The following is a 21,145-nucleotide window of genomic DNA, read 5'->3' as shown; positions in this document are numbered from 1 at the left end:
AATTCCTCACATGGATCAAATTCCTCAAGAGGATCAAAGTCCTCATATGAACATCGTCATGCTAACAACTCTGTTTCGCAGGGAAGAGCCAAGGCCTATGAATATCAGCATTATTCTTCAAATCATTATGTTCATAAGTCCTCGAAGAATTTCTCTGCTTATTCATATGCTTACCCTAACTTCTCTTATGTGAAACGAAATGGATTGGCTGCTATGCCACCTTTCTCATATGGAGCTCGCAGAGTGATGAACTCTTTGCCACCCCTGCAGATGTGGGTGGTGAAGAAAAAGAACTAATCTTTTATGCAAAGTCAGGTCTCCAGACGTGCTCAAACGTCTGAAGAATTTGTTGGAGACCTGAAGTGTGCGTGAAAAGACGCAGGCTAATCATGAAGAAATGAACTTTCATTTCTCACGTCCTCATAGTGCTTTATCTCTTCTATTGCTTGATGAAATTGGTCTGATGAATTGATGCCATATTCTTCACTGATGAAGTATATGAAGTTCGTAAGCTGCACTAATTCATCTGCAGGATGATCAACCCAAAGCCACTGAGTGGGTCCTCGATAGTGGATGTACAAATCACATGACTGGTGACAAGAATCTATTGGTTGATGCTCCATTATCACCATCGCATCTGAAGCATATCATCTTCGCTGACAAAGGCAAAAGTCAGGTATTGGGTCTAGGTAAGGTTGCGATCACAAAGGATCGACACATGGACAAAGTCATGCTTGTCCAGTCCTTAGGATACAATCTTATGTCTGTCTCAATGCTTTGTGATCTTGATATGGTAGTTGTCTTTGGCAAGTATCGTTGTGTTGTGGTTATGGAAGCTGACAATTCCAAAGTCTTCGAAGGCTTTAGGAGAGGAGACTTGTATATTGTTGATTTCTCTACAGGACCGCAACCTGCCGTGTGCCTACTTGCAAAAGCTTCAGAAGGTTGGCTATGGCGTTGATGACTTGGTCATGCAGGAATGAGGAATTTGCACACGCTTGCGAAGAAGAAGCATGTCATTGGCATTGAGAATGTCAAATTCCTCAAGGATCACTTGTGTGGAGCTTGTGAAGCTGGAAAAATGACCAAGGCTAAGCATCCAACGAAGACTATCATGACCACTACTCGACCATTCGAATTGCTTCACATGGACCTCTTTGGTCCTAACCATTACTCAGCTGTCACAAATGACGCATCTCTCTATGGGCTTGTTATTGTTTATGATTACTCTCGTTACACTTGGGTACACATTGTTACTTACAAACATGAAGTGCAGGAAGTCTTCGAACGATTTTCCTCGAGGGCTTCAACCAACTTTGGTGTGAAGATCATGCACATCAAAAGTGACAATGGAACTGAGTTCAAGAATTCTGGTCTTGATGACTATCTTGATGAACTTGGTATTACTCATGAGTTATCTGCTCCTTACACTCCTCAGCAAAATGGCGTCGTGGAGCGCAAGAACAGAACTCTTGTTGAGATGGCTCGCACTATGCTTGATGAGTACAAGACGCCTCGTCACTTCTGGATTGAGGCAATTTATACTGCATGCCACATCATCAACAGGGTATATCTTCACAAATTCTTCAAGAAGACTGCCTATGAACTCCTCACTGACAAGAAACCCAATGTGAGTTATTTCAAAGTCTTCAGTGCTAAATGTTGGTTTAGAGATCCTCATCACAATGCTAAATTTGTACCGAAAGCACATGAAGGTTTTATGCTTGGTTACGGAAAGGACTCGCACACCTACAGAGTCTTCAACACCGTTATTCACAAGGTTGTTGAAACTGTAGATGTGCGGTTCGATGAAACTAATGGCTCGCAAAGAGAGCACCGACCCTCTATGATAGATGAATCAGCACCTGAGGAAACTATCAAGTTCAAGGCTACTGAGGATGTCATTCCTACCGAAGAATCTGCTGAAGAATTCATTCCAGAACGTGAAGAACGTCGAGCCAATGCACCTGATGAAATTGCTGAAGAAAATGGTGCTGAAGAAAATGTTGATCAAATTCCTCGATGACAATCAACTCATCCTCGCGTTGCATAAGAAGTGCAAGTTGAGAAGATCATCGATGACATTGAAGCACCAGGTCCTCTCACACGCTCAAAAGCTTCACATTTATCTAACCTTTGTGGGCACTATGCTTTTGTCTCTATCTCAGAGCCCACTAAGGTAGATGAAGCATTTCTGGAGCCTGAGTGGATTCAGGCCATGCAAGAAGAATTACATCAGTTCGAGCTCAACAACGTTTGGGAACTGGTCAATCGTCCAGATCCTCGCAAACACAATATCATTGGCACAAAGTGGATCTACCGCAACAAGCAAGATGAAAATGGCCTTGTGGTGAGGAATAAGGCACGGCTAGTAGCTCAAGGCTACACACAGGTTGAAGGAATTGATTTCGATGAAACTTTTGCACCTGTTGCTAGACTTGAAGCTATTCGCATATTACTTGCTTATGCTAACGATCATGATATCACCTTATATCAAATGGATGTGAAAAGTGCATTCCTCAAAGGTAAGCTTGAGGGAGAAGTATATGTTGCTCAACCCCCAGGTTTTCAAGATCCTAAGCATCCTGACAAAGTCTTCAGACTAAATAAGGCCCTCTATGGCCTCAAGCAGGCCCCTCTAGCGTGGTATGATACTTTGAAGGAATTCCTCATCAAGAAAGGCTTCAAACCCAGTTCACTCGACCCTACTCTTTTCACTAAATCATGTGATGAAGAATTGTTTGTATGCCAAATATATGTTGATGATATCATCTTTGGCTGTACTGACCAACATTATAGTGATGAATTTGCCTATATGATGAGTGAAGAATATCAAATGTCTATGATGGGAGAGTTGAAATTCTTCTTAGGTCTTCAAATTCGTCAACAGAGAAATGGCATATTCATATCTCAGGAGAAATACCTCAAGGATGTACTGAGGAAATTCATCATGCAAGATTGCAAAGGCGTCAAAATTCCTACGCCCACAAATGGCCATCTGTGCACTGATGAAAATGGTATTGACTTTGATCAAAAGGTATACCGCTCCATGATTGGTTCTTTATTGTATTAATGTGCATCTAGGCCAGATATTATGCTTAGTGTTTGCATGTGTGCCCGATTTCAAGCTACACCGAAGGAATCACACCATAAGGCTGTGAAGCATATTCTTCGATATCTAGCTCACACACCAACACTAGGATTATGGTACCCCAAGGGCTCGGCTTTTGATCTCGTTGGATATTCGAACTCTGACTATGCTGGTGATCGTGTGGATCGCAAGTCAACATCTGGTACATGTCATTTCCTCGGAGGACCTTTGGTCTGTTGGTCCTCGAATAAACAGAACTGCGTATCACTGTCTACTGCTGAAGCTGAGTACATTGCTGCTGGCTCTTGCTGTGCTCAATTGCTGTGGATGAAGCAAACTCTCAAGGACTACGGTGTCAACGTGAAGAATGTGCCTCTCTTCTATGACAATGAGAGTGCCATCAAGATTCCTCACAACCCAGTTCAGCACTCGAACACAAAGCACATTCAGATTCGTCATCATTTTCTTCGCGATCATGTGTTGAAGGGCGACATTTCTATTGAGCATGTGAAGACTGAAGAACAGCTAGCCGATATCTTCACAAAGCCCTTGGATGAGAAGAGATTTAGCAAGTTGCGGTGTGAGCTAAATATCTTAGAATCTTCGAATGTTCTTTGAAAAGGACACTCATCCTAACACTTATGCAAAATTGATGACTTAGATGTGCAACACATGAAGAAACGTTTTTCTTCAATCAATGAAGAATAACACTCTAAGTGTGAAGAAATTAATGAAGAATTTGATTCTCAGAACCCTACGACAATTGTACGCGGTGTCTGAAATCATCATTCTTATACGGTGGGTCACGCCACCACAAAAGTTGAAAATCTTCAATTGGAGTTTTTCCTCAGTTTTGAAATTCCTCAGTTGTTCATATTCTTCAACTTTGCAAAATCTTCACTGTTTCCGTCGTTTTTCTTCATTGGCTATATATATATATATATATATATATATATATATATATATATATATATATATATATATGAGTTTATGTCCTCTACAGCATTCACTTATGGCTAATTCTTCAAGTTGGTTTTTCTGCTAAGTGAATGTGATCGGACCCTTCCCCCTCTATGCTATACTCAACCCAATCTATTCACAAATTCTTCATGTGCGTTCTATTTGAAACTCGTTCAAAATCTTTACTGTGTCCTTGTCAGCTGAAGAATTTGCGAACGAAACTTTTAATTTATCTTATCCAAAAATTTCGGCTTTGCCGCTCAAACCATTCCGCTTCCCACGATATACTTATCTATTCACCCATGATCTAACACGATCTCCACTTCTCAGTACGTGGGTGTCACATGTCATGCGGATGAGAAGGGTCAGGGGCACGTTTGTCCAATTTCTTCGGGCGAACCGTTTTTCACCGTGGCTATAAATACCCCTCTCCCCTTCCTCACTTCTTTTACTCCGCTCGACCTCTCTCCCGCTCGAGCTTCTCAAACCCTAGCGCCGCCGCTACATCATCGTCACTGGTGAGGAAGAGCTTCACTGCCTCGACCTCGTCGCCGCCGTACTCATGCCGGCCGCGGAAATCTTCACTCCGCCGCCGCCGTAGCCATCTTCCTCCGCCAAGTTAGGGTGTGGAAGATCTGCACAGACGAGCTTCACTTCTCCACACCTCAGTTCGTCGTGTTCTTCGTTCAGGGTAATTAAAAGTTACTTTTACTGCCCTCTTTGATCCAAATGACTTATACAAAATCTTCAAAGGTGTTTATTCCTCAAATTTTTCACACACTAAACACCTCACATGTAATCTGTTCTTGATTCGTTTCTCTAAGCATCACTTTTCTTCAAGATTCCTCAATTGTGTGGATCTTCGATCTATACAACTCTGGAACCTAAGACAAAGAACGCTTAGTGAAATTCTTCAAGACTCATCTGGTCAAATTCCTCAAACTTGTTCTTATTAAAAACCTTCTGAGAACGCATATGACCTCTCCAAATTCCTCGCAACTATACTATGTTCACAGGTACTCATGTCCGCTGCTGAATCACTAGGTTCTCATCAACTTAACTCATTTGCAGCGTTCCTTGAAGAAAAGTTGCATACTTCTCCAGAGAGTTCAATTGTTCAAATTCCTCAACTGAAGAAAATGGCTCGTGAAAAGAGGCCACAGAAAGGAGGAAAGAGGCCTGAGATCAATACTGCTTTTGAAATACCTGAGGACATTTATGCTGGGTACTACACACCCCCTGAGGAAGATAAAAATCAGCGCAAGGTGCGCATTCAGAGGATAGAATGGAGATGGGCAAAAGAGTGGAAGGAGTACATATATGTGACTCCAAAATACATGAAGAAATTCGCTGCTACTCCTCCATGCTCAAGACCTCCATTGGCACCTGGCCAAGAGGCAGATCCCACTAGCATCAAGCGCGGTGAGGAATTTCCTGAAGAATGGGCCAAGCGCCAGGCCAAGTTGGCCAAACAGGCAAAAGATGCAGTGAAGAAATTCAATGCAGATTCCACTGCCGCTGCTATTGAGGCCTCTCTAAGGCCGAAGAAATCCATGGCAAAGAAGCCTGCGCACAAACCAAGTGCCTCATCTTCAATGCCCTCATGGCCAATTCCTCAAGCCGCTCCTGCTCCTCCAAAGTCCTCAGCTGCTCCGACAAAATCCTCAGCACCTGTGCATCTTGCCACATGCCAAAGGATCACAGGCATCTCCATTGCCTCAGGAGCTTCAGCTAGTTCCTCAGCTGCACCACATTCTTCAACAGGACCCTCTCTGCTGAAGACTAAGACCACTGCTGGACGAGGCTCTCGCCCAAGTCCTCAAAAGAAGCAGGTCACTTTCCAAGTACCGTTTGAAGAAGACGAAGCTGATGATGAAGAACTTGCTGAGATCATCAGAGACAGACAAGTCAGGGCCGCTAGAGCCAAGGGCACAGAAGTGCCACTTCTTTTGGATCCAAAGTTGATCCTCGACTATATTGATCTCTGGCACAAGGACCCAAACACTCCTATGCCTGATTTCAAGTTGACACCTGGCCAAAGTCACATGCTGACCCATTTCATCAGTGAAGAAAAATGGAAATATGAGAAGGCCAGGCAACTCAAGAAAGCACAGTACAGGAAGGAGAAGTTCCTGAAGAACAACGTTGTCTCTATGACAACTGATGAACTTGTAAAGCTCCAGTCTGAAATCAAAGTCCTCAACGATGATTTCAACACTTATTATGCTGATTGGAAAGGAGCCAAGGTCAGGTTCGTCAATCTGATGAAGACACTCACTTCAAGTGCCGCTGCCCCTGTGCACATTGAAGTCACTCAGGCTGAAGCATCTGCTCAGCCCACTGAAGAACATGCCAGCACCGCTGATGAAAATCATGCTGCTGATGAAAATGTGAGTTCCAAGGCTGATGTCTGCATTCCAGCCACTGAAGAAATTCCCAGGGCACCCACTAGTGGTGCGCCTGAAGAAAATGAAGAGGTCAGGGCAACTGCATCAGTTGTGCCTGAAGAAACTGCACCAAATTCCTCTGCTCCTTCTGCACCTATTCCAACTCGAATCCTTCCATCTGCATCAGATGCGAAGAAGACCAAGGCTGCAGAACATGTAGCTGTGAAGAAAAGGAAAGCATCAACTCCTTCAGATTCTTCAGCACCGAAGAAAAGAAGCCCATGACCAGCTCTTTTGCACACCCGATTGATGTTGTACCAGTCTCAACCATTCCATCAAAGGACCTTGTTCCTTTTGATGAAGAATATGTGATCCCAAGCGAATCGGATGAAGAAACTCCTTCTGCTGCTACGTCAGAGCAGATGGATGAAGAAATTGAAGTGGATGAAATCCCTTCAACCCAGTGGTTTCCTCGCCTGTGCCTCAGTTTACTGCTGAAGAGGCCGGCGTTGAATAAATTGAAGATGAAGATGTGGACATTGGTTGTACCACACCTGTAATGAATGATGACTTTTGGGAAAGCCAGCACCCCAATTCTCCACTCTTCACTCCACTGCAGCAAATTCCTCAGTCCCCAGTCACTACAGTTCAATTGGGATCTGATGAAGCTCGTGAAGACATTCCAGCCGCTAGTGCTGAAGAAAATGAAAATGAAGAATTCAAGAACCAGGCTGCCACTGAAGAGGAACCAGAAATTCCTCAGCCTGAAGAACCTGAGATTGCGATTCCTGATGTTGTGATGCAACTCACTGACACTCCACTGCCCAAACCAAAGGATCCATTCTCCAGGAAGCAGAAATTCAAAATTGATGCCTTCTTTGGCGAGCATGTATTCTTCACTGATTACAACCCATATGACTCTGCTCGCATAAGGAAGAGGCGTTTCTGGACTGCCAACCAGGCAAATTTCTATTCCTCGGTGTTGTTCAACAAAGACAAAGTCTTCGATCATGAGCACATTCCTCACGTGGACATGGAATCCCTGCCGTGCTTTGAGCCAGTCCTCAGTGTTCTTCACGACGCTGGATTGCTAAACTTCTGCACTGACATCTGTGATTGGAATGAAGAACTAATTCTTCAATTCTATGCAACATTGCACATCACTGGAAATTCTGAAGATGTGAATTCATGGGTGCTGGACGGGATGTCTGAAAACACTCATTACAAGGCACTAGCTTCTGAATTGCTTCATGCCTTACCTCTCAGTCCGCCCCTTGAAGGTGCTTGTTGCGTCTACAATGAACCTGAGCTTACTGATCAGTACATGCAAGTGCTGATGAAGCTTTTGAAGCCAGGTCAGACCTCAAGAACAAGATTCCTTGTGAAGGAATTGCTGTATGTGCCACGACTCAAATGAAGAAGTCATTGGCATCATGAAGAATCTGCTTTTCAATATCATTCATGCATTCCCATCAACTTCCATGATTTCTTCATGAGGACTCTGGCTAACGTCGCCATGTCACCGTTTGAGCTGAAGCCTTATGCACCTTGGATTATGAGATTCATCAGGACAAGGTCTTCACTCAACTATAAAGCTGATACATTGAACCATTGCAGCTACTTGCCCCCAATTGAAGTCCTCAAACGGACATTTTCCTCAGCTGATGAAAAGGGCAAGGCTACTGCTGTAATTGATGAAGGCATTCGTCCATTGGATGGTCAATTTCTCAAGGCTGCATCCTACTCCACCAATGATGACTCTGCCAACCATGACTCTGCCGCCAACACTCCCAAGAAAAATCCTCAAGGCACAGCACCCAGGGTGATGACTGACCGTGAGCTTCTCCTCAGTCTTCACCAGAAGGTTGATCGCAATCATAAATGGGTCAAGCGTCAGTCTACAGTGAAGAAGATCTGAAGAAAATGGGTCTCAAGGAAGATTTTGACTGGGCTGCACCTCCTCTGAAGAAGTACAAGAAGGTCAAGGTTCCTTCCTTGGTGGCCAGCTCCTATTCTTCATCACATGACACTGATGAACATGAAGACTTGGACGACACTGCGGTAGGCCCTACTACAACAAACGACCCCAACAACGCTGACGCTCCTTCATCACCTTGATATTCTTCAGGGGCGTTAGTCCTCATTTTCAACCCTTTTGGTCATTTGATGAAAAAGGGGGAGAAATTTGAGTTAGTCTTGAAGCGGGTCTATCTTATGGGCGTTTTTTTCTAAGTTGCAACTCTCGTTTTTTGAAGACTTTGCTGGATCGAGTTGTAAACTTGAACTCTATGGTGACCTGATACTTTTGATGTGTTCTTCTGCATGCTTATTCCTCGTTAATATTATTGCACGCATGCTGAATTACATCAGTCACCATATTTCATCATGCATTTCAAATTCTTCATATATTATGTCAAACGCGTGTATGAATTACAAGATATACGGGGAGATCTCCATGATTCAACTCTTCAAGTGTGCATTGCTTCAAAAGCAAATTCCTCACTATGCACATCTTCAGGGGGAGTTCTTCTATATCTTGCAATCAAATTCCTCAATATCAGTATTTACACTTCATATGTTTATCCCCATTGAAAACTTAACCTATATTGTCATCAATCACCAAAAAGGGGGAGATTGTAAGTGCATCTAGTGCCCCTTAGTGATTTTGGTGTATTGAAGACTTATAGGTTAAGGGACTAATGCATTTATGAGTGTACACAGGTCTATAAGTCTATGAGGAGTTTGATTATTTACAGTGAAAGTCGACCCCTAAAAATGAAGTTCTTCGACTGAAGACTTTGGATTTCTGAAGACTTTCTGAAGACTTTGAAAGTGAATAAATTGGTGTGACCTTGAAGACTTAGTATTCATTTGAGGAATATGAAGCGTGAAGACTTTTGTTTTCGTAGTTTTCATTTTCTCTTTCTTGAGTCATAGGAAACACCGTACTGTTAAAGGGGTCGAGGAAATACTAAGGAAAAATTTCCATGTGATGCTCAACTAAAAATCCTACACCTACCAATCCTTTCGAGTGAAGCCATTGGAAATCCCATATAGTTCAGTCATATTCACAGAGACGAAGTTCTTCTGGTCTCTGAGGAATTTGTTCTGACTGAGGAGTTAGGAATTCGCCAGTGCGGATTGCCTACACAGTGAGGAACATGATAGCCCTGAGGAATTTTATACTCAAATTTCCGACCGTTGCTGTGATATGCGCCAGCTGTCCCAAAATATCTACCCACCTAACGGTCATATCATTGAAGGGCATTTATGTCTTATCATGTCGGGATGCTCCCTAGGCTATAAATAGCCGCCCCCTACAACCACTAGCTGGTTGGCTGCTCCGAGAGAAACTGACACTTGTCAATTGAGAGCATCCCATCCTCCGAGGAATTTGAGTGAAAATCATCAAGTGAAGAAAACCCCAAACCCAAACACCTACAAACCCAAAGTGATTGAGCATCACTGAAGAGATTGATCCTGCGTGGATCCGATGCTTGTTACCTTTGAAGACTGTGCTTCTTCCAGACGGTTAGGCGTCATGGTCTAGAGCATCCAAGAGGAAATTGTGGATCGCCGAGTGACCGAGTTTGTGAAGGTTTGGAAGTCACCTGAAGACTTACCACGAGTGATTGGATGAGGTCTGTGTGACCTTATTTCAAGGAGAATACGGTGAGGACTGTGTGTCCGAGACTGGGTGTCCTCAGGTTTAAATACCTAGCCGCTCCAACCAGACGTACAATTGAGACAGCAGTTGGAACTGGTCTACCAAATCATTGTCTTCACCAAGCCAACTGGTTCTATTTCCTCAACTCTTTCATTTCCTCATATCTGTGTTTGAAGACTTTGAATGAAGACTTTCTCAATTTCCTCAGTTCAATTTCTTCAGTCTGTTTGTCTTCATCCTGCGTTATCCTGTGTTTACGCTTTCTGTACTCTGTGCTAGTTTTTCATTTCATCATGATGACTATGCTTGTGTTCTGCTATGCATACTTTTGAGTACTTATTCCGCTGCAAGTAGTTCTTCGCTAAGGAATTTCCTCACCCACAAATTCCTCAGTGAAGAATTTCTAAAAATCGCCTATTCACCCCCCTCTAGTCGATATAACACACTTTCACTGATCCAATGCCTACGCTTTTCATATATTATTCTTTGCTAAGTTACATTCATCGTTGTTGTTGTTACAATCACCACAAAATTGCTACTGTTTCTGCTATTGTTACTATTGCTACCGTTACCGTTACTATCAAACTACCATACTACTTTCCTACTGATCACCTTGTTGCAGATATTAAGTCTTCCAGGTATGGTGGAATTGACAACTCAACTACTAATACTTGCGAATATTCTTTGGCTCCTCTTGTGTCGAATCAATTAATTTGTGTTGAATACTCTACTCTCGAAAACTGTTGCGATCCCCTATACTTGTGGGTTATCAGTCACCTTTGGAATAACTATCAATCGAACAAATACAATATTTTCTCAAGATGTTGCCTGCAATTTTTAGCAAATCGCTTGAACCCTTCTTAGAATGTGAGACTCTTTATGTAGCTCCAAATACATGGATATGAGCATTTGTATCATGAGAGTGATTATGAGAAACATATGGTCTAGTATTAAACATAACTAACAGACTGAGGTTTGCATCAAGTACTGACCATTTTTTAATATTGTGACCATTGTCACCAGGTACTATAGTTTTAATACGAGAAACCATGCTTTCACTTTGGGACAGGAAGACCACTATCTGGCAGCTAATGAAGCTAGCTTGGTATAAGAAGAAAACTAAACTTCCATTCACATTATATCAACTATGGTATGCTCAAGGACAACAGAAAACATTAGGTCATAGCATCAGGACACTAAATAAAAGTTACCAAAGGCATAAACCCTAGTTTAGAGCTAAGTTAAGAAGAAAAATTGATAGAAGCCAAAATCACTCATTATACAATTTCATTAACAGTTGACGGCAGAACACAGAGGTAACTACCAGATTTTTGTGGCATGAAGACCTCGCCATTTTGCATAGGCACAAGGTTTTGAACAGATTGTAGTATTTAGAAAGACAAGATAATAGTTTCAGTAAAAATGACTATAAGAGAGATTAATACCGGATATAATAAGCATTGAGCAACACAATGATACATCTATGTCGTATCTATAATTTTTTATTGTTTCATGCCAATATTATACAACTTTTATACACTTTTGGCAACTTTTTATATGATTTATTGGACTAACTATTGATCCAGTGCCCAGTGCAAGTTCCTGTTTCTGCATGTTTTTTGTATCGCAGAGTATCCATATCAAATGAAGTCCAAATGCAATAAAATTTCACGGAGAATTATTTTGGAATATATGTGATTTTTCAGAGTTGGAATCACCGCAAACGGAGGCCCACACAGCCCACAAGACACCAGGGCGCGCCAGAGACCCCTGGCGCGCGATGGTGGGTTGTGCCCTCCTCGAACATCGGTTGGAGCTCTGCTTCGGGTGCAAGGAAGCTTATATCTTGAAAAAATCGTGTTAAAATCTCAGCGCAATCGGAGTTACGGATCTCCCGGAATATAAGAAACGGTTTTCGGCCAGATCTGTGGAATGCGAAACAGAAGAGAACAGAGAGGGAGATCCAATCTCAGAGGGGCTCCCGTTCCTCCGCCGCCATGGAGACCAAGGACTAGAGGGGGGACTCTCCTCCCCATCTAGGGGGGAGGCCAAGGATGGAGAAGAAGTAGGGGGGATGGCGATCTACATCAACAATCTTGCTACCGTCAACACCAACTCTCCCCCCCCCCCTCTATGCAGCGGTGTAACACCTCTTCTCCCCGCTGTAATCTCTACTTAAACATGGTGCTCAACTCCATATATTATTTCCCAATGATCTATGGTTATCCTATGATGTTTGAGTAGATCCGTTTTGTCCTGTTGGTTAATCGTGATCTTGGTTGGTATGATTGTATATTTTATTTATGGTGTTGACCTACGGTGCCCTCCGTCTCGTGCAAAAATGAGGGGCCCTTGCTGTAGGGTGTTGCAATATGTTCATGGTTCGCTTACGGTGGGTTGCGAGAGTGACAGAAACTTAAACCCGAGTAACTGCGGTATGACGTATGGGAGTAAAGAGGACTTGATACTTAATGCTATGTTGGGTTTCACGACCTTAATGATCTTTAGTAGTTGCGGATGCTTGCTAAAGTTCCAATCATAAGTGCATATGATCCAAGTAGAGAAAGTATGTTAGCTCATGCCTCTCACTCATATAAAATTACAAGAATGATTACCGGTACTTGTTATCGATTGCCTAGGGACAAATAACTTTCTTGTTGACAAAAGCTCTCTACTAAAACTAATTTAGTTGTGTCTTTATCTAAACAGCCCCTAGATTTTATTTACGTGCTCTTTATTATCTTGCAAACCTATCCTATGACACCTAAAAAGTACTTCTAGTTTCATACTTGTTTCCGATAAATCAAACGTCAAGCGTGCATAGAGTTGTATCGGTGGTCGATAGAACTTGATGGAATATTTGTTCTACCTTTAGCTCCTCGTTGGGTTCGACACTCTTACTTATCGAAAGAGACTACAATTGATCCCCTATACTTGTGGGTTATCAAGACCTTTTTCTGGCGCCGTTGTCGGGGAGCAATAGCGTGGGGTGAATATTCTCGTGTGTGCTTGTTTGCTTTATCACTAAGTAGTTTTTATTTCCTGTTCTAAGTTGTTCTCTATGTTTATTTATGGATATGGAACACGAAACACCCAAAAAATAGTGGTACTTGCTACTCATGGAGATGGGGAACCTCCTAAAACCCTCGATGCTCATTATGTGAAAAATATTATGCACTACTTTGATAATCCTGAGAAAACCCCATTCAACTTGATAATGGGAGTAACGTTGGATCAACCTGAATACTTTAGGGATTATCGCTTGACTCAAAAGCGAAAACTTTTATGGGATCAAATTGAAATGTTGATCAAATTGAAATGTTGCAATGGTATGCTTGGAATTTATGCTTGATATATGATTATACTTGTTCCTCTAAGATTGAGGTTCCACACCTTCCCTATTCATGCGAATTTAATGATAATGAAACCTTGGCTTCTTATGCTAGATGTATATATGATTATTATGATGTGGAATGAATAGAAGAATTTGTTGCTTTTAAGGGTGCATATGAAATTGCATCTTTGTTTGAAAAGTTTGAAGATTTTGATGATTCGGTTTATAGACCTGAAAATCTTGCTGTCCTTAAATATTGCTTTGATACTTATAAATACAATTACGATATGGATGTATTTATTGAGAATAACTCTGCTGTCCAAGAAAATACTAATATTTTGCAGGAGTCTATGGAAGAAGAAATTGATGAAACTGCGAGCTCATTGGATGAAAAAGATGAAGAGGAGAGCGAAGAACAAATGGAGGAAGAACGGATTGATCACCCGTGTCCACCTTCTAATGAGAGTAACTCTTCAACTCATACATTGTTTAATTTCCCTTCGTTCTTACCGAAGGATGAATGCTATGATGATTGCTATGATCCCGTTGATTCATTTGAAATATCCCTTTTTGATGAACTTGATGCTTGCTATGCTTGTGGCCAAGATGCCAATATGAGTTATGCTTATGGAGATGAACTTGCTATTGTTGCCTATATTAAGAATGAAATTGTTGCTATTGCACCCACACATGATAGTCTTATTATCTTTTTGAATTCTCCCAACTACACTATATCGGAGAAGTTTGCTCTTGTTAAGGATTATATTGATGGGTTGCCTTTTACCGTTGCACATGATGATTTTGATGAATATAATATGCATGTGCTTTCTGCTCCTACTTGCAATTATTATGAGAGAGGACTATATCTCCACCTCTCTATGTTTTCAACACGATAAAATTGCAAGAAACTGCTTATGCTATGTATTGGCCTTTACTTGATGTGAATGAATTGTTCTTGTATGACATGCCGATGCATAGGAAGAGAGTTAGACTTCGTCATTGCTTTATATATGTTGCTTTGTGCTCACTACTAAATGCCAAATCATTGCTAATTAAAATTGGCTTTGATATACCTTGGGATCCGGGTGGATCCATTACTTGAGCACTTTATGCCTAGCTTAATGGCTTTAAAGAAAGTGCTGCCAGGGAGACAACCCGGAAGTTTTAGAGAGTCATTTATTTCTGTTGAGTGCTTTTATAAAGTTTAAAAACAAAAAAATATAGAGCGGAACATAAAACTTTTCAAAAAGGAAAGTGAAAGTGAAAGAGACAAGCATTGTTGAAGTGGGGGAGCTCCTTGAACTTTGTTCATGCTCACGGAAACTTTGTGAATCTTAATTACATAAACTTTTCAACAAAAATAATTATCCCCTTGTACAATTCCATTGTATTATAAAAATAATGTGCCAAGATTTGCCTTTAGGATGATTAGATCGCTTGTTGCTTCATGCGGTGCAAAACAGAAACTTTGGCTGTAGTGCGCGATTTTACATTTTTTACTGGAACGTCAAACGGTTCTGAAACTTTTTGCAGTGTCTTGCTATAAAAAATGATTATTTTTCCTAATTGTTTCAGAACTTTTGGAGTACCAGAAGTATGGTGAATGTTCTGATTACTACAGACTGTCCTGTTTAAGACAGATTCTGTTTTTGATGCATTGTTTTGCTCGTTTTGATGAAACTATCGATTTTTATCGGTGGTATAAGCCATGAAAAAGTTATATTACGGTAGCTACAATTAAAAAAGAAAATATGAATTGGTTTGCAACAGTACTTAGAGTAGTGATTTGCTTTATAATACTAACGGATCTTATCGAACTTTCTGTTGAGTTTTGTGGATGAAGTGATCAAAGATCGAGGAGGTCTCGATATGAGGACAAGGAGGAGAGGCAAGATCTCAATCTTGGGGATGCCCAAGGCACCCCAAGTAATTATTCAAGGAGACTCAAGCGTCTAAGCTTGGGGATGGCCCGGAAGGCATCCCATCTTTCTTCAACAAGTATCGGTATGTTTTCGTTCTCGTTTCGTTCATGTGATATGTGCAATCTTGGAGCTTCTTTTGTTTTTATTTTTCATTTTTCTTTTATGCACCATGCTGGTATGAGATGATCCATGGTTGATTTATAGAATTCTCATTTCACTTCACTTATATCTTTTGAGTATGGCTTTATAGAATGCTTCATGTGCTTCACTTATATCATTTGAAATTTGGATTGCCTGTTTCTCTTCACATAGAAAACCGTTGTTTGAAGAATGATCCTTTGCTTCACTTATATTTATTAGAGCATGGTATTTTGTAGAAAGAGTTAAACTCTCATGCTTCAATTATATCTATTTAAAGAGTCAACAGGAATTGGTCAATTGCATGGTTAGTCATAAGATCCTACATAAAACTTATGGATCACTGAATATGATATGTTTGATTCCTTGCAATAGTTTTGCGATATAGAGATGGAATATGTGGGAGGTACTAGTAAATGTTTGTGTTTAGTAAGAATATTCGTGTTAAGGTTTGTGATTCCCGAAGCATGCACGTATAGTCTCTCTTATGCTATGAAGTTGGAGCATGATTTATTATTGATTGTCCTCCTTATGAGTGGCGGTCGGGGACGAGCGATGGTCTTTTCCTACCAATCTATCCCCCTAGGGGCATGCATAGTAGTACTTTTCTTCGAGGGCTAATAAACTTTTGCAATAAGTATATGAGTTCTTTATGACTAATGTGAGTCCATGGATTATACGCACTCTTACCTTTCCGCAATTTGCTAGCCTCTACGGTACCGTGCATTGCCCTTTCTCACATCAAGACGTGGTGCAAACTTCGCAGGTGCATCCAACCCCCGTGATATGATACGCTCTATCACACATAAGACTTATTATGTCTTCCTCAAAAAAGCCACCATACCTACCTATTATGGCTTTTCCATGGCCATTCCAAGATATATTGCCATGCAACTTTGACCGCTTCTGCTTGATGACTTGAGCATTCATTGTCATATTGCTTTGCATGATCATATAGCTAACATAGTAGTTGTGGCTCAGCCATCATTCATCATTTTTCATACATGTTACGCTAGATCATTGCACATCCTGGTACATTGCCAGCGGCACCCTTATAGAGTCATATTTTGTCATAGGTATTGACTTGTAATTTTTATTTCTTTTGAGTTATAAGTAAATAGAAGTGTGATGATCATCATTATTCATTTTTAGAGCAGTGCCCCAGTGAGGAAAGGATGATGGAGACTATGATTCCCCCACAAGTCGGGATGAGGCTCCAGACAATGAGAGAAAAATATATAAAAAAAGAAACAAAAAGAAAGAAAGAAAAAGAAAAAGAAAAAAATAAAAAAATAAAAAAATAAAGAAAGAAAGAGAGAAGGGGCATTGTTAGTATCCTTTACCACACTTGTGCTTCAAAGTAGCACCATGTTTTTCATATGGAGAGTCCCCTATGTTGTCACTTTCATATACTAGTAGGAATTTTTCATTATAGGATTAGATGCACACCCACTTAGTTTTCATATTGAGCTTTCATACACTTATAGCTCTTAGTGCATTCCTTGCATGGCAATCCCTACTCCTCACGTTGATATCAATTGATGGGCATCTCCATAGCCCGTTGGTTAGCCGCATCGATGTGAGACTTTCTACTTTTTTGTCTTCTTTATATTTACCCCTATCATTATACTCTATTCCACCCGTAGTGCTATATCCATAGCTTGCGCTCACGTATTGCGTGAGAGTTGAAAAAGCTGAAGCGCATTCAAAAGTATGAACCAATTGCTCGGCTTGTCATCGGGGTTGTGCATGATAAATACTTTGAGTTAAGAAGACAGAGCATGACAAGACTATATGATTTTGTAGGGATAGCTTTCTTTAGCGTTGATATTTTGAAAGACATGATTGTTTGTTGGGATGCCTGAGTATTGATGTCTTTATGTCAAATAATAGACTATTGCTTTGAATCACTTATGTCTTAATATTCATGCCATGATTAGATATATGATCAAGTTTATGCTAGGTAGCATTCCACATCAAAAATTATCTTTTTTATCATTTACCTGCTCGAGGACGAGCGGGAATTAAGCTTGGGGATGCTGATACGTCTCTGTCGTATCTATAATTTTTGATTGTTTCATGCCAATATTATACAACTTTTATACACTTTTGGCAACTTTTTATATGATTTATTGGACTAACCTATTGATCCAGTGCCCACTGCCAGTTCCTGTTTTCTGCATGTGTTTTGTGTCGCAGAGTATCCATATCAAGCGAAGTCCAAATGCAATAAAATTTCACGCAGAATTATTTTGGAATATATGTGATTTTTCAGAGTTGGAATTACTGCAAACGGAGGCCCACACAGCCCACAAGACACCAAGGCGTGCTAGAGGCCCCTGGCGCGTGGTGGTGGGTTATGCCCTCCTTGAACGTTGGTTGGAGCTCTACTTCGGGCGCAAGGGAGTTTATATCCGGAAAACAAATCGTGTTAAATTCTCAGCGCAATCGGAGTTACGGATCTCCCGGAATATAAGAAACGGTTTTCGGCCAGATCTGGGAACGCGAAACAGAAGAGAACAGAGAGGGAGATCCAATCTCGGAGGGGCTCCCGCCGCTCATCCGCCATGGAGACCAAGGACCAGAGGGGGAACCCATCTAGGGGGGAGGCCAAGGATGAAGAAGAAGTAGGGGGCTCTCTCCCCCTCGCTTCCGGTGGCGCCGGAGTGCCACCGGGGCAACGATCGGGACGGCGATCTACATCAACAATCTTGCTACCGTCAACACCAACTCTCTACCCCTCTATGCAGCGGTGTAACACCTCTTGTCCCCGCTGTAATCTCTACTTAAGCATGGTGCTCAACTCCATATATTATTTCCCAATGATCTATGGTTATCCTATGATGTTTGAGTAGATCCGTTCTGTGCTGTGGGTTAATCGTGATCTTGGTTGGTATGATTGTGGGCCTGGTGATGCCTCTCCCTCATATAAAATTACAAGAATGATTACTGGTACTTGTTATCGATTACCTAGGGACAAATAACTTCCTTGTCGACAAAAGCTCTCTACTAAAACCAATTTAGTTGTGTCTTTATCTAAACAGCCCCTAGATTTTATTTACGTGCTCTTTATTATCTTGCAAACCTATCCTATCACACCTACAAAGTACATCTAGTTTCATACTTATTTCCGATAAAGCAAAGGCCAAGTGTGCGTAGAGTTGTATCGGTGGTCGATAGAACTTGAGGGAATATTTGTTCTACCTTTAGCTCCTCGTTGGGTTCGAAAATCTTACTTATCAAAAGAGGCTACAATTGATCCCCTATACTTGTGGGTTATCACACAACATACTGTATATGCAAATGAAGATAGGAATATATCTAAAAAATTAGTATAAGTTGTAGTAGCATCCTGCTGCTTGTAAACTATGTTGGGATTTCCACAAAGAGGAGGGTGAAGCAGTATAGTAGAGATAAGTATTTCCCTCGGTTGGAACCATGGTTATCGAAACAATAGGAGAACCAAGAAAACTCCCCTAAGTAGCACCTACACACACAAAAGCTAATTCTTGCACCCAACGCGGGCAAGAGGGTTATCAATCCCCTTGAACTTATTGCTTGCAAGGATTAATGTTGATAGTGGTAGATAGATAAATTGCAAAGTAAATTTAAAGAAAATAAATTGTAGCAAAGTATTTTTTGGATTTTTAGCAATACGATAACGGTAGACCCGGAGACCATAGTTTTTACTAGAGGCTTCTCTCTTGAGCACATAACATATAGTGGTTGAACAAATTACTGTTGGGCAGTTGATACAAAAGCACATACTTATGATGCCTTCACGACAATGATCATGTATACAGGCATCAAATTAGAGATAGGTAGATCGACTCCTACCTGCATCTACTACTATTAATCCACCAATTCACCGCTATCCAGCATGCATCTATGGTATTAAGTTAATGACAAGTGGAGTAATGCCTTAAGCAAGATGACATGATATAGACAAAGTAAACCCAATCAATATGAATGAACCCCGTTGTTTTACCATTAATCTAGTTGGCTAAACCAAACAGATAGATCAGAGAGAAATACAAAGCTATAATAGTCATGCATAATAAAGTTTAGAAAAGACTCAGTTACTTTTAATGAGTAATCTGATCATAAACTCACAAATCATTGGATCCCAACAAACATGCCATAAAACAAGATTACATCAGATAGTACTCCAAGAAGATCGAGGAGAACATGGTATTGAAGATCAAAGAGAGAGAAGAAGCCATCTAGCTACTAGCTATGGACCCGTAGGTCTGTGCTAAACTACTCAGGCATCTTTGGAAGGCAGCAAGGATGATATAGAAGCCCTCCATGATCGATTCCCCTCCAACAAAGTACCCGAAAAGGCCTTCACGAAAGAACAGAAACTTGCAGCGGCGGAAGAAGTGTTTCCTGTAGCTCTATGTTTGTTTGGGAATATCTGGAAATTTATAGAGGTGGAATTAGGTCAAACGGAGTTGCATGGGAGTCCCGAGCTGAGGGGGCACGCCTGGTGAACTCGTGACTCTCCCGTAAGGCTTCTGGCATCCTCCCAAACATTCTGGGGTCCCTTCTAGTCTAGAAAAAATCACCGTAAATTTCATCGTGTTTGGACTTCGTTTGACACTGATTTCTGAAAAGCCACAAATAAGCAAAAAAATAGTAACTGACATTAGGCAGTAGGTTAATAGGTTAGTCCCCAAAAATGATATAAAATAGCATATAAATGTATATAAAGCATCCAAGATTGATAATGTAATAGCATGAAACATTAAAAATTTATAGATACGTTGGAGACGTATCACATCCGAAAGTAGTAAAATAGCTATAGTTTTTTAATACCTCTGCTTTCCAAGAAAATAAAAAATTATTCTAAACATATGACCAAAAACAATAACGAGAATTAGGAAGAGTAACAAATGTATGATATTAATGAATCATCATAATATTAAATAATGTGGAGAATCTATAATGGTTATTAGCTCCAGTTATACGGCTTGCTCACTTAGAATCCTTTACATATCAACTGTAGTTCAATGCAACTTTTTCCTTTGATAGACCTCTCCTCCATCAAATGGTTTAGGTATGAAAATATATTACGTCCATAGAATAACTTATTCACTAAGTGAAAATTACTGGAGGAAGAAAATGCTTGCTTCCACCATGAGTCGCTGAATTTTCAAATAGTTGTGCTTAGAGAGCTATTAACACATAGAAGGAAACATTAGTACCTTGTAAATTTGTACGACCTATTAAGAACAGAGTTCCGAATTAATCTATTTGTCTTGATGCCCTCATCACGAGGCCCACTATCACTAATATATTCTCTTCAACCGTGGATGCACTGCTCACATGGAATTGCGGTCACCGTGCCCTATGAAACATGCAGCAATAATTGAAGCAAAGGGAAAATGATATGAAGAGGTATAGAGTGGTCATTTTTTGAAATCAAAACATGTTTACTTTAATACCGCAAAAACATCACATACGTAATTCAAGTAGAAACTCGAGCAAAACATCCAGCCTGCATAACAGTAAGGCAAACTTTAGTAGATGGAGAACACTTAATGCACTTCATCAACCATTCAACTTGATGGCCAAATGTAATAGTATAATTCAGCAAAGCTCTCGACAACTCTAGAGATCCAAAAGCAGTAAATCCATAGCTTT

This window comes from Aegilops tauschii, chromosome 5 (assembly GCF_002575655.3).
Source record: "Aegilops tauschii subsp. strangulata cultivar AL8/78 chromosome 5, Aet v6.0, whole genome shotgun sequence".
NCBI classification, from domain to species: Eukaryota; Viridiplantae; Streptophyta; class Magnoliopsida; order Poales; family Poaceae; genus Aegilops; species Aegilops tauschii.
Note: the sequence above shows the minus strand (reverse complement) of the source record.